The sequence below is a fragment of the Dermacentor albipictus genome, chromosome 10 (assembly GCF_038994185.2).
Source record: "Dermacentor albipictus isolate Rhodes 1998 colony chromosome 10, USDA_Dalb.pri_finalv2, whole genome shotgun sequence".
Classification (NCBI taxonomy): domain Eukaryota; kingdom Metazoa; phylum Arthropoda; class Arachnida; order Ixodida; family Ixodidae; genus Dermacentor; species Dermacentor albipictus.
This window is the reverse complement of record NC_091830.1, coordinates 51,587,164-51,600,740: the sequence shown is the minus strand read 5'-3', so window position 1 is coordinate 51,600,740 and position 13,577 is coordinate 51,587,164. Positions and strand designations below refer to the sequence as shown.

General features: G+C 43.8%; 1 protein-coding gene across 1 annotated transcript in view; it reads left to right on the top strand.

Moving 5' to 3' along the window:
* Window positions 1-8,062: 8,062 nt before the first annotated feature.
* LOC135907658 (dicarboxylate carrier UCP2-like) overlaps window positions 8,063-13,577 on the top strand; it is an 88,420-nt gene continuing 82,905 nt past the window's right edge. The window contains exon 1 of the mRNA XM_065439361.2: window positions 8,063-8,372. The gene's annotated coding sequence lies outside the window, so the exon portion shown is untranslated. The remainder of the gene's footprint in view (window positions 8,373-13,577) is intronic.

Genomic DNA, 13,577 nt, shown 5'->3' with positions numbered 1-13,577 from the left:
GACAGACTCTAAGAATGCCGCCCCCTACCACTCTGTAATGCATGCACGCGCTTAGCTCGTGCTTGTCTCCCTTTCTTTCTATCTCCCCCTTCTACTCTGTTTCTCTTTTTATCCCTCTTAACCCTTCCCCCTGCGCAGGGTAGCCAACCGGAACTACCTCTGGTTAACCTCCCTGCCTTTCTCTGCATTATTTTCTCTCTCTCTACTAATTTGCTATCGTAATCAATGCTTTGCCTTTCGGCTGGAACTGCGGATTTTCTTTTTTTTTTGCAGCTGGGATTTTATTCTCCGTGCGATGTGCAAAGCGTAATTGTTTTGTAAAAAAGAAAGTGTAACAGCATGCGTACTCTCGGGCTTCACTACGTTCGCCAACGAATTTCCCATGTGAGCCGACAACAGAGAAAGGGGCAGAGTTTGAACGCACGTCCAACGTTAAAAATAGCACTGCGCTGCGCAGATAACAACACTCTATGCAAGAACTGTGTGCTCACGACAGTGTTTGCCCTCTTTCTTTCCCACTTGTCCTGCGCTTAAGATAGTGTTTACCTAATACTTTTCGCTAGCGTTTTCTGCTTTTGCCCGATAAAGGCCTTTAAAAAGCGCTTTTCTCTTTTAGTAACTTTATTTTAGACACCGCCATGTGTGAATGGTGTATAGCGCATCAGCGTCAATTGCACTGCGTAAGGAAGTTTGACTAGTACGGTACGTAAACATGAACATTGAATAAGAAAACGTTGCATAGATGACAGTATGCACGCAAAGCATTTAATTTTGTACATGGAATTTAAATTCACTCCTGCTTGGGTCAAGCATTGGCCTGCAGTATATTGAAATAACTAAATAAATAAATAAGTAAATAAATAAATAAATAAATAAATAAATAAATAAGCAACCGCTTCACCGAAGCTTCGATTCAGAGAAATTTCAACATGCGCGTTGGAACTGAAGTTTTTTTTCTTCTTTCATTCCATTCACGTTTAAATTCATCTTTGTTGAGTGCTCTTCTGGCATCCGCCAGCACTGTGTGAGTCGTGCGCGCTCTGTCAGCAGATACGGACGTTTAACAATTGTAGTTACACTTTGGATTACTTATGCAAGTGGGTTGCCGGGATCAGCTTGCATAGAGGGTTGACGTATCCAGCTCCGATTCGAGCTTTCTCCTTCTGTCCACCGATATCTCGCGTCCATTGAAGTGCGCTGTCGTATGATCGCCTCTGGTGATTCTAACGCGCGATGCGAGATATTTCTGCGACACACTCGATGCATGGGATGCAAAACGGCGAGGTCTAGCGTGACAGCGCGTGAGTCACCAGTCGCCGACGAAAGGTGAGCTGTCACGGCTGTTTGATCGGTATAGCCCTTTCGATTACGGTGTGCATATCGGTGTGGACGACTCGTTTGCGCAGCTGCGCGTGGGGGTGCCGAAAATTTAAGCGGCATTTATGTACATGTAATTTTAACCCCCTGCTTATTAATGCGAACGCATTATATGTCCCATGAGGCAGAAGAGCAGGCGTTGTCCTCAACGAGTGGTAGCGAAGACCATCTGCATCAGTGACGACATCAACGTCTTGCATGGCGTCAATGCAGAATTAAAGTTAGAGCAAGCGTGTCTTAAGGTGGCTTTACGTGAGTTAAGGTGAAGTAAAGTGAATGAACGTGAATTGAAACGGATTAAGGTGAGGTAAAGTGGATTAAGGTGGATTAAGGTTAGTACAAATTAGAGCAAAGTGGATTAAGATAGAGTTTCGAAGGACGCGCGCCAATCTATGACGTCACGTGTCAGGGACGCAACCAATTAATTATAGAAGCCCATTACACTCTCGCGTTCAAAATCACGTAAGCATACTTCAGTGACTGTCCATTTCTCAAAGCGGCTCGGTGTCAATTCAATTAGCAGAATGTTGCTGCGTACAACTTTGCGAAAGGAACCACTATGTCCGGCGCGTCGCTTCACATGCAGTGTTCATGTTGAGAGCCAAGCGCCAACAATCGAGGGGCGATCGAAGATAAGACAAACGCCGATGCTGCTCGTAACTAACAAACATTCATTCGAAGAAGACAACACATTTAAAACCATAGGGGTACACTAGGGTTGAGGATTGGGCCGGTTGCTATTGCACTTTGACACTGGTACCGCGCAACACGGGAAGGTAGAGACAAGCCGAGCCGGTGAGAATGTCAACGTATTAAAATTTGGAAGGCGATTCAACGTCTACTTGGTGCCGATTCGGGCGAGCTTGAGGTGACAATGGGGTGCATGAACCGAACAATTTATTGTGGGAGCTGCGCTAGAACGACAGCGTTTTATCGACGACAACCAGATATTCAATCGCCATCCAATTTTTATAGCGAGAGCTGGATATAGCTACCCTCGGGCGGTGGTCTATGTCCCTCCGTCTACGCGTCGCGTCGACACGAAAAAAATTCCGTCTCCAGTTTCTCGCGGATGCTCCGTAGCTCTCAATCTAATTTACATATCTTGGGAAAATCACACTGAATTTGGTCGCGGGGACGACTATATCATTACGCCGAGTTTCATTCACTTGTCATAATTAGTTAGATCACAGTGAAGTGTAATGTTACAGAATTCCCGTCTGCTGTCAATACATGGCCCTCTAGGAAGGCAGTACGGTTATAGAAAATAACTAAGTCTTGTTTTATCAAAACTATTCCAAAATGTATCAAACTGAGATTGGCCTCTAGGATGACTCTATTATTACGTCGAGCTTAATTTACTTGTCATAATTAGCTAGCTCAGAGTGAAGTTGTAAACGTTACAGAAATGCCGTCAGCTGTAAATAGATGGCTGTCTACGGACGGAGTATGGTTCCAGAAAACGGCTTTAACTCTTAGTTTATCGAAAGTATCCAGAAAACAATTATATGACAATTAGCCGGGAAGACGACTCTATCATTACGCCGAGTTTGATATACTTTTCTTAATTACGTAGTTCACAGTGAAGTTGTAAATATTGTGGAATTCCCGCCTGCCATGTGGCGGTACTTGCATACGTCACTACTTCATAAAAGGCTAGGAATAAATCACTCCACAGTCAGAAAATGTATTCGTTGTCTGTGTCCTTCAGTAATAATAAAAACTAATAATATCTATTGTTCCCATCTTACAATCTTCGTGCATGAGAAGGCAGGCCGGCAAAGCCAAGGAACTTGCTAACGTGGCTTGGCCCGGCTTGCCGGCAAACAAAAACAAAATGGCAACATATACAGCAATTAAGAGCTGGTGAAGCTCATCAAAACAATAAATAAATCAGAAACTCAGCTGGAATCAGTGACAACATAAATACAAAAACATACAAAAAGAGAACAGTATTTAGTATTATACTTAGCATATAGTGCCTTCAACAATTTTTTGAAATTTCGTTTCGCAGTTATAGTAAGTATATGATCAGGTAGTTCATTGAATCTTCTTGGGACATAAGCATACCTACTAGCTTTACCAAATCTTGTGTTGCAGTAGGGTACTATAAATTATAACGCAATGTTTTCCGTAGGGCACGGGGAAAAATACATTCCTGTAGGAAATCCGGGTTCCAAAAATATCTCACCACAACCGTTTGAGTGAACAAAGTTTTAAATGACGAAAGACCCAGACGTATAAACAAGTTCACATTGTCAGCCGAGGAAGAGTTATAGGCAGTGGACTTCAACATACTTTTTAGAATTCTGTCAATTTGACATTGCCATCGAGTAGAGCGAAACCCGAACACTGTAATGCCATAAAGTAACACACTGTATGCTAAGGCGTACATCATAGTGATTTTTACGGGCATCTGAGCAATGGATTTATTGTTAAAAAGCAATAATAATAATAATAATAATAATAATAATAATAATAATAATAATAATAATAATAATAATAATAGACACCAGTGGCTTGAGGGACTTGGGCCGGCAAAATCAGCGGACGAGCGTGCAATATTTACTTTACCATAGAGATATAACAAGATAATGCAAGCAGACTAACAGTTAGGAAGCTTAACACGAAGAAGAAGCAAAACAGAGCAAGAATCAACAATCGACACCAAGACAGTAAGATGTACATGTTTTAGAAATGATGACCAGCATATCTCACAAATGTTAAAGCAACCATGGTACAGTGAACAAATAATGTTTTTCAATGGTTCTTTTTGATGTAATGGAGAATGCCTCATTTGGCAAATCGTCCAGAATTTTCGGCACATTAACACCATGCTTAGCTTCACCCTATCTCGTTAAGGATCGCGGAACTACAAAGCGAACACTACTGCGAAGGCTTCGGGGGGCTGTGCATAACATACTTAAAATTTGCGTAAACAGAGTCCGGAAGCATGGCAGGCCAAGTGCTGAGGAGATGTTACCATTTGTGATTCACGGAGTGTTGTAGGCTGTGCTTTTTAGTATATTTTGTTAACAACGGTTCCACACGGTTTTGCCATCGGGTGGGCCAGAAAGCAAAAACAGTTATCCCATATCGAAGAGTGCTGTAGACCAAGGCATGCGCGATAGCAATTTTTACTTGAAGCGGGACGATAGATTTATTGTGAAAGAATAACCACGCAGCGCTCCTAAGCTTATCGTAAATGTGCGCTAGTTTACTATGCCACGACATGTAGCTGTCGAAGAGTACTCCCAGGTATTTGACCAAGTTCACGTAGTTAACCGGCCCGCATCGACAGGAATGACAGTTCCGACTGTGCTGGAACATTGGTGCATCGATTACGGTTAGTGTTAAAGAGGATCTGACGGAAACGAGTTGGGTTTTTGGGGCGTTAACCTTTAGACAGTTATCAGCGAACGAAGTCATTGTCTTGTCCACATTATTCTGAAGATTCGCGATAGCCACGTTGTACGAAAAATGTTTTGACAGCAGTAGAGTGCGGTAAGCGTATTGAAATGTCAAACACTTTGAAACAACACGAGATAAATCATTAATGAATATATTGAAAAGTAGAGGTGATAGAATGGAACCTTGAGAAACTCCGACCTTCAGTGGAAGCTTACTACTTGCATTTATCGTTTTATCTAACACAACCATTGTGACCGTTCTGCGAGGTAGTTTTCGAGGGCATCGTAAATTGACCTATAAAACCACTGGAATATAACTTCTTTATTAGTTCCCGCGATGAACTGTATCGAAAGCATTAGATATGTCCAAAAATAAAGCAACGCTAAACAGATTTTGATCAAGAGCTGAAAACAGTTCATCCGAGACCTCCTCCAGAAGGGCTACCGTGCCAAGACCGGTAACAACACCAAACTGACGTCGTTTTCAATGGAAGATCACATGAATTTTAAGAGAAATTTTCAATAATGTGAGAAAGTATGGGCAATATAGAAATATGTCGATAGTTTTCCATGTCATCCATTTGCCTTGCTTTAAAAAGGGGTTTAACAATTGCGGTCTTAAGCTCTTTTGGCATAAGCGCGGTATCAAGAAAATTGTTCAACATGGAGAGTAATATATCGGATAAGGCTGCAAAGTTCATTTATAGCAAATTCGCTGATAAACCGTCGGTACCAGGAGGCTTACTGCGCTTAAAGCTGAAATTTATTTCATGGTGTTCACTTCTGAAATTCTAGGTAGAAATGCGGACGCTGAAAGGGATTCTTTAAGCGTGTATTGGACAGTCTGACATGAACATGCATTCTCAGAAGCCAGTGCAAACAAATGGTTGAATTTACCTGCGACCTCGACCGATTCGCCTGGCAAAAAAAAAAAAGAAATTGGGCACATTCTTGACGCATTTTTGCCGCGAAGATAATTCATCCGTGACCATGTTTTTGCCGCATTCCTCAACGACTGCTGAAATTTTTCGGAAAAGTAGTGGCGCTTTGTGTATCTTATCACAGCAACCACCCTATTTCTTGCGGCTTTGTACTTGAGACGTAGGTTTTCATTTTTTGAGGTATCTTTACACCAAAATGACACGCATTATGTTGGTGGTCAACCAATTAGAATCCCTTCTACGTTCCTGCATTACGACGCGTTTAGAAACGTCTTGAAACTTCTGTACTTGGTCGCAAAAGATACCATACACCTTCTGTAGTGAATTTGAATCAGTCATAGTCATCTAATTAAAGCTGTTAATGAGGTTAATAATAGTAGTAATGATAATGATAATATCTATATATACATAGATGGGCCGATTGAGATAAAACACGCCACAGTGCAGCTTCGCTGCTCGTCCTGCTTCACAGAGGGGAAGGGCTGATGAATTTTTTGTCATCAACATCGTCGTCGTGATATAATCATCCTTACAATCTTCACAATAGCCGTCCTCACAATCATTATCACCATCTTGAGCATTAGTTTCACCATGATTATCATCATAGCCATCGCATACTCAGTGGTCTTAAGAATAAGAATGGGCTGGGGTGCATTTGGCAGACATTCTCAGATCATGAACAGCAGGTTGCCCCCTCAAGCGAAAAGTGTGTAACAGCTGTGTCTTACCAGTACTCACGTACGGGGCAGAAACCTGGAGGCTCACGAAAAGGGTTCTTCTTAAACTGAGGACGACGCAACGAGCTATGGAAAGAAGAATGATGGGTGTAATTTAAGGGATAAGAAAAGAACAGATTGGATGAGGGAACAAGCGCGAGTTAATGACATCTTAGTTGGAATCAAGAAAAAGAAATGGGCCTGGGCAAGACATGTAATGAGGAGGGAAGATAACCGATGGTCATTAAGGGTTACGGACTGGATTCCAAGGGAAGGGAAGCCGTAGCAGGGGGCGACAGAAAGTTAAGTGGGCGGATGAGTTTAAGAAGTTTGCAGGGACAACATGGCCACAATTGACCACATGACCGGGGTAGTTGGAGAAGTATGGGAGAGGCCTTTGCCCTGCAGTGGGCGTAACCAGGCTGATGATGATGATGACTCAGTGGTCTCATCTGCGCATATCCAGTGGCACATGCCCAAGTTCATGTCAACGAGGTTCAATTAAGAGTGGCACATACGCAGTGGTACATAACCAGTAACCCCAGTGACACTTGAAGAAAGGGGGTTAACCGTGGGGCCCGGTTCTTATTAATCATGAGAAGCCAACAAACAGAGACACCAAGGAAAACATAGGCGAAATTACTTGTAGTTCCTTATTGAATTAAGGAAATCATAAATTAATGGCAATAAAAGTGAATGAAAAAACAACTTGCCTCAGGTGGGGAACGATCCCACGTCTTCGCATTACGCGCGTAGAGCATCTCACGTGATTTGAGGTATAACATATGGTTAAAAAAATCCGTGAAACTAGTTGAAAGTAGCACATTTTCTCTTTACAATTGTAAAAGAGTGGCCATGCTGAAGAACTTTGTAGCTATGTAGAACTACGTAGAACTACGTAGAACTACGTAGCTGTGGAGGAATACAATGGTAGATTATTCTCAATCTGTTGTCGCCGATAGCGCTAAGGGGTGAGCTCAATATTTTGTCGTACGCAATCACAGTATAGCGGCTGGTGACATAAGATGAGGGCATCGAAATGTGCACATGGAGAAAAAAAAAGATAAGGAAAGCTCCTTTTATTGCACACATTATGTACTTATACAGCGCATTGCAATATAAGGAGTGCGTAATTTCGGTAGCTGGGAAAAATTAGCATGCAACCATTTTTGCTAACCTAGGTGGTAATTTTGTTTGCTCCACCGGCTGTTGTCACTGTCTTCCAAACAACAAAATGAACCACAGAAGATGGGCAATTACCTAAACGCTCATGCCGTTATTCGTCAGATCGTCTCAAGCGTCGCCTCGGCGAAAACGATGACACAATTTAGGAATTGTCACGTCTCGGCCGCGTTCTTTGTCAGCCAAGGTCCCGGCAGATAACCAGGAAGGAGAGAGACAAGATGAAATAATACGCGACGCCATTTTTCTCTTCTTTTATTTCTTGATGCCTTGACGCGTTGGCGTGGTCCGCGCTTGTTGTCGTCTGCATCGCGGGTGTGCCGTCTGCTCGCACGCGCGCGCGCGCGTCACGTGACCAGATCTCCACTGCGCGCCGCCTGCTCGGGAAGGAAAACAGCTAGCAGACGACTCCTCGTAGCGGCGCACAATCTGCGTGCGCTTCCTGACGCGTAGTTACTCTGTGCCGTTGCGTATCCATTCCAGTGGCGCCGACACCTAGTTCTACGCCAAGATTGAGTGCTTACGACGACTGACCAATAACAGCTACTAAGGGCCGCAACGAAGAACTCCTCGTGCTCAGCCAAAGCAGCTTCGTTTTCACCTGCACGTCTTCAGCGCCGGTCCAACAAATTTAGGACTTGAGGAGCTTTCGGAGCCACCACCCAGTCTCGAAATTCCAGCTGGTCCACGCTCTGTGCCGGCTGGCATTTCGAGCACGGAAATACTCCCAGCGGCACCGCATTTTTGTGAGTTTCCCGAGGCAGTTTATTCTTATATCTTTTTTTTTGGGGGGGGGGGGGGGGCATCCTGCTGCACGTTGTTACGAGTAGTTTTGGTGTGGATTTCTTTCTTTCAATTTGCCTTAAGAGGGAGCTTTAGCTCGGGGGCTCCTATCTACATACATGTAAAAGGAGAACTCGTTTTTTTTCTCGGCAACCACTGCATCAAACTTGACGAGGTTTGTTGCATTTAAAAGAAAAACTTAGAATCTAGTGACTGTTGGTTCCGAATTTCTGATTTGGCACATCAATTTTTTACTAAACATTGGCAAAAATTGCAAACTTTCAGAAAACGAAATTATCAAGTGTACAACTCCGTAACTCAGCAATGAAAAATGATATCACAATTCTGTAAACTGCTTCTCTTAGTACATCTAAAGCGGACAAAACTGATATGTTACACTTGACTTCAAAAAATTTAATAAAATGGAAATACAGTTCTTGCAGAACCCTTGTACCCAACGTAACAAATTCACGTAAGATTTAAAATGACATATAGAATTTGTCCGCTTTCAATGGTCTAATGGGTGCCGTTTACAGAACCACGATATTTGTTCTCTATGCAGAGCTATTAATTTGTAAACTTCGTGTTTCTATGTTTTTCAAACTTTCGAACTTTTGAAAATATCTTTTTTAACAAAATTTCGGACCTAAATCGAAATTACCCTTCCAATAGTCACTAGAATTTAACGTTATTTCTTAAATGCAACAAATTGCAATAAAATTGGTCCAGGGGTTATCTCAGAACAACGTTTTTGCGTTTTACATGTATTTGAATAGGCCGCGTCGTAGTAGGGCCCGAGCTAAAGCTTTCTCTTAAATACAACGATTCATCCGTATAGCGTCAGCATACAGTTTTGTTCCAGAAGCGAGACATATAGTGGCACATATGAACAACAATTTCTTATTTCTGGTCATGAGCACGGCTTTAATGTTGGAAACCAGGAGCCTATATTTTTGCACATTTATGTAATTTTAGCCGCGTGGAAGTTCAGCAGCGCATCTCACATATAGCGTTTTGGTTTGTAGGTGCCACAATATAATAATTGGGCGTGACCTTGTCCTCGCGTATCTGTGTGCACATTGTGATCCCTTGCCCTACTTAAGCAAAGATAGTTGTTCGAAAAAATAAATACATTTAACAGGAATAGGCCAGCTTGTGTAGTAAAGCCAATAAGGATACAAGCATGATAAAACCAGTCAGCGATATGTACCGCAGTGTTGGATGCCATAGAATGTGGAGCTATAGTTTCTCTCGTCTGAAGCCAGCAAGTCAACTATGGTATACTGACATGTGCATGCGAGACCTTGTGAGTGAAAAAGAAATACCAGTGGCAACACTTGAGAAATCTTAAATATCATTCTAGTTTAGCAGCCACTGCAGGTGCTGGTCTCTCTCTTTCTATCTATCTCCCCCTTCCACTCTCTTTCTCTTTTTATCCGCCTACTCCTCCCCCCCCCCCTTGCATGGTAGTCAACCGGAACTACCTCTTTCTATGCATATCCTTTTCTCTCCCTTCCCGATTCACGAGTATAATTCGCAACCTTTGTTCTCTGTCTTCCTGTGCAGAATTTTCCTGGACCACATATTTTATTAAACCAGGATTTCATGAAATAAAAGATGCTTACATTGCAATTTTCTTTGCTTGCAAGTGAAAGTACCTTACACTACAGTTTTTCCCACGGTACAGCTGAGCTACTCACCGAACTTCTACCAATACCCTCATTGTAGAGTAATTTATTTCTCATGCTCTCAAATGGGGCCTTAATGGCCCATTTGGCCCCCCATAGTGGGGCCAAATTTGTCCCCCCATTGCCCCCCCCCATTTGGCACCCTTAATGGCCCCCCGTAGCCTTAATGGGGGGGTTGAGCGAAACTGTCGTCTTCATCTACCGCCGCCGCCGTACACACTTTCCTCCATCATGAACGGCAGGCCACATACGCTCTATAACTTGAAAATAATGACACTTCATATACAGAGTACTTATAGGCATTTACGTATAGTTGGACATAGAATTTTACGCCTAAAAACTTGTGCAAGCTCAAGGTGTAGACCACCATTCCTACATCCTCTCTTGAGGGGTCGGGAGCTCGTTATTTTAAAACATCGGTTGCTTCTTCCGAAAGTAAAACTCTTGCTTGGGCTAGTTGGTTCATGCTTGAAGTAGTAAAGGCAAGGCGCAGAAGACCCAGGACTCAGGACTGTCGTTATGTGTTCTTTTTCCTGAGTCCTGGTCTTCTGCGCCTTGCCTTTACTACTTCTTCCGAAACCACCCCACGAAAAACCACCGCACACAGGCAACATGATCGACCGCCGTGGTGGCTTAGCGGCGACGGCGTTGTATGGCTTAAGCACGAGGTCGCGGAATCAAATCACGGTAGCGGCACGTTCTCATTTCGATGGGGGGTGGGGGGTGGAGGGAAGGGGGGGGGGCATGCAAGAACGCCCCGCGTATACCGTGCGTTTGATTCACGCTAAAAGAATTAACCCCAGGGGATCAAAATTAATCCGAAGTTCCCCCACTGTGGGAGTGCCTCACAATCACATCGTGGTTTTGAAACACGTAAAACCCCAGAATTAAAAAAGAAAGTCAACTCGACTGGGTCAAATTAATCCGTTGTGGCATGACTCGTAAATGGTGTTACACGCCAATCGTAACACCGGGGGGGGTCTGGCAACTGAACTGCACCTTTGTTGTTGTCAAGTGCGGCACGATGGGACTAAAACATTCCACCGACGTTTATACGATATTCCCTAATGCGAATTTCGAGCACAGCTGTTTTAGCCTTTTGAATTCGCGATGTATTGTGGCAAATGATTTGATTCTGAAGCACAAGGTGCTCTCGGCGGCGGCGCTGAGCCTCTGCTCGGGCAGCTCGTTTAGCAGCAGCGGCAGACGAAGCACTTCCACCGGTCGCGTCGCTCATTGTTCAGAGACAAAAGCGTGAACACGGGAATGCGTGGCTCGCGCGGTTGTTGTCACGTCACGTGCGGTTGTTGTCACGTCACGTGCGGTTGTTGTCACGTCACGCACGGTTTTTGTCACGTCACGCGCGGTTTTTGTCACGTCACGTGTGGTTGTTGTCGGTGGCGGCTGGTTGTAAAGATCTACAACCAGCCACCACCGACAGCAACCGCACGTGACGTCCCTGTACTAACCTTTTAAAACAAACATGCGAGAATGACGAGGCCGCCTTTGACGAAGATAGGTCCTCCTGTCGAAACGTTGGCCAGCCTTTCTGAGGCACCTTATCCCTGTGTATAACCTTTCTGCCACAGTGTTCTATTATAAGAGTGAGTCAAGCTCCACGCACAGAACCGACCTAGCCGCGTGCTTAAAGGGATGAAAATTATTCCGCCTGGTTTAATGTGAAACTCTTTCTCAAACGGCCGAGACGTAACACTTTTAACTACCGCGACTACGTACTTTCGCTCAGGGCGGAGCGATGGCGTAAGCCCCTATCTACCCCTGCTGCCACCTCGCGCAATGTGGCGGAAACTCTAGAGCTGTCGCGAAACGCTCGGGGCATTGGCGGGAAGGCGCTTGGGGCGTTTGGCCACCTTTTCTGTTCCACCACCGTGGCCAAGACCACCACCCTGCAGACAGACCGTGTTGCCCGCGATGATATATATATATATATATATATATATATATATATATATATATATATATATATATATATATATATTTATATATGTATGTATATATATGTATATGTATGTATATATATGTATATGTATGTATATATATGTATATGTATGTATATATATGTATATGTATGTATATATATGTATATATATGTATATATATATATATATGTATATGTATATATATGTATATGTATATATATGTATATATATATATGTATATGTATATGTATATATATGTATATAAACTTACAAATGACTGGAGCAAAAGCAGGACTGAATGAACTTTGTATTCTTGATTTGCTTGACTTGCTTTAATGAAGTGATCCATGTGTTATGCAATTGTAGAAAAAGAAAGAAAAAAGAACGAAAAGAAAGAAAGGAAAACGAGAAAAGAACAGTAACTTTGATGCATCGAAATAAAGGAGAACGGCAATATCTTTATTGATTGCTCATGTAATTTTTTTACTCACACAAAAATAAAAATAACTTAAAAGTTATATTGATCGCGTGATGACCGGTTGTTACGTTTCGCCTCCGATGTGCGGTATTGCCGGCGCGGATGCAACGGACGCCGGGGCTTCGATCATAGCGGCGGACATTTTGGCCAGTTCAGCGCTGCCGCAACGCATCCTGCCAAGCGCGCCCAGGCATGTTTCCATGCCACGTGTCTTCGTGTGTGTGTGTGTGTGCATGTTGGTGCCCACGCTTGTCAAAGCGCGGCAGCCGGGGAGAGGAGCTCCCCAACTGTGAAGCGAGGAGGTCTGACCGGCGCCGGCCCGGCGGATACGTCACTTCTTGTCACAACGTGTCCGTGCTCCGCCGTCACGTGCGCCTCTTTCAAGCCGTTCCTTCTTGCCCTCGACTCCGAGAGTATAAAAGCAGCTGCCCCCGGACGCCAAGAGAGGCTTCGATTTCTTCCGTCGAGTAACGTGGTCTCCCGTTTCCCCACTTCGGTCGACCTGACCGGCCGCTCTTTTGCGATGCTAAAATAAACAAGTTCTGTTAGCAGTCGACTCATCCTTTGCCAGGACCTTCGGATGCTTCCAGCTGTGCCCCAGGCCGCCAGGCCAACGCTACCCTTGGGACTTGCGACCCATTTGCAACACGGTGCATGCCACAGCATACCTGATGCCCTGTGGACTTTAAATTGGTAAACATGCCGCGAACTCAGTTAAATGTTAAGAAGGGCAAAATCGCGCGTTTGTTTTAAAGTTCGCCTTGTGTAGACACTTTTTGTGGGCTACATGTGCGCTTTATCAGCAATCGTTTACCGTCAGGCGCCCCCTATGAGCGATTGCAAGCTCACAACTTCAGATAGTGACTAATGTGTTGTTTTCATTCATTTGTTCAGCAGTCTTGCTGTTGCCGTTTGCTTAAGGAAGGATTCTGAAGTTCTGAATAAGCTTGCTCGAACCAACTACAATCAGTCTTATGCGATTTCTTGCGCTGTCACAAGACGGCAGCCTAGGACTTCATATTTGGTTTGCATTCTTGCGCAGCCACATCTGTCAAGAGCTTC